Genomic DNA, 1,463 nt, shown 5'->3' on the forward strand with positions numbered 1-1,463 from the left:
ATGTTCAAATGATAATAAATTAAGTTTCATTGAATTGTGATCAGAAAAAGTGTAAAATTCAAATTTAAAACAGTTTTAATTGAATTTTTTTTACACTGAACGTACTAAATACAATTGAGTCCATACATTTTGCATACAAATGAATTTAAACTGTCATTTATAAAACACACTGAACTCTCAGATCATTAGTCTCCGCCCATGACCATATAAGGAGTTGAAGAAGATCCTGCCCACCTGTCGACAAACTTTTCTGATCAGAGATCGAGATTAATTTGTATGAAATAAAGTAAGAAAGTATTCAGTTGAGTCAAATGAACATCAATAATTCACTGTTATGAACTTAATCTGGATTTTGAACCTGATAATATTTAACTAAATGTGATTTATTTTCTTTTATTATTATTTATTTATGTTCAAATCAGGTTTTTTTTTAATGCATCTGCGTATTGTTAACATAACGAAGCATTAATATGAATTTAAATGTTTTTTTATAGTGACAAACATTATTTTAGTGCATTCTTGAACGAACACAAACTTTACACAAGATCACAGCTACGAAAATATTGATAATTGGTCAAAATCCCTTAAATTTCCTGCTGTTCACGTTTTACACACAAACTTGTTCTGCTCAGGATTCATGAATGAATGAGACCCAGTGTGTGTTTTTTAGTTTTCTAAAAACATGAACAAACAAATCAGTCTTTCTTGTGCATCATTGAAAACAGCTGCTTGTGAATAAACAAAGATATGATGGTCTTTAGTGTTTTCTTTGCATTAAAAATAATGTTCTTCATAATAGTGTGAATCTTGAAGGCAGCTCACTGTTGACCTAAACTTTTACCACATCATTTTTATCCGATTTTAACCAATTAAACTTTCATCAATTCGGCTTTTTCCTGAAATATGAGCTATGTTCTATCTTTCTTTTATCTTTTCTACTCTTCCATCCTTCCACTCTAAATCACTTCTATTCCTCTTTTTCTACCTTTTTTTCCACGTTCACTTGAATGAGAAAACTCTTCAACTCATGTTTCCACTCCTTCAACTTTGACCTTCAGGTACTTTCATGTACTCTCACCTGGAAACTTCATTCAACTTTAAAATCACTTTTGTCAAATTATACTACTACTTCTACTACTAATACATGTACCACTAATTCCACTACTACTTCTGCTACTAATTGTACTACTGTTTTTACTAATTCTACTTCTACTACTACTACTACTACTAATTATGTTTCTACTTCTACTTCTACTTCTACTTCTACTTCTACTTCTAATTTTACTACTAATTCTACTACTAGTTTTACTACTTCTACTTCTACTTTTACTACTAATTGTACTACTTATACTTTTACAACTATTTGTAGTTCTACTTCTACTCCCACTAATACTACTTCTTCTAATCCCACTCCCACTACTTCTTCTACTTCTACTACAAATTCTACTACCAATTTCTTCTTC

Source organism: Callionymus lyra, chromosome 11, assembly GCF_982586985.1.
Source record: "Callionymus lyra chromosome 11, fCalLyr1.hap1.1, whole genome shotgun sequence".
Taxonomy (NCBI): domain Eukaryota; kingdom Metazoa; phylum Chordata; class Actinopteri; order Syngnathiformes; family Callionymidae; genus Callionymus; species Callionymus lyra.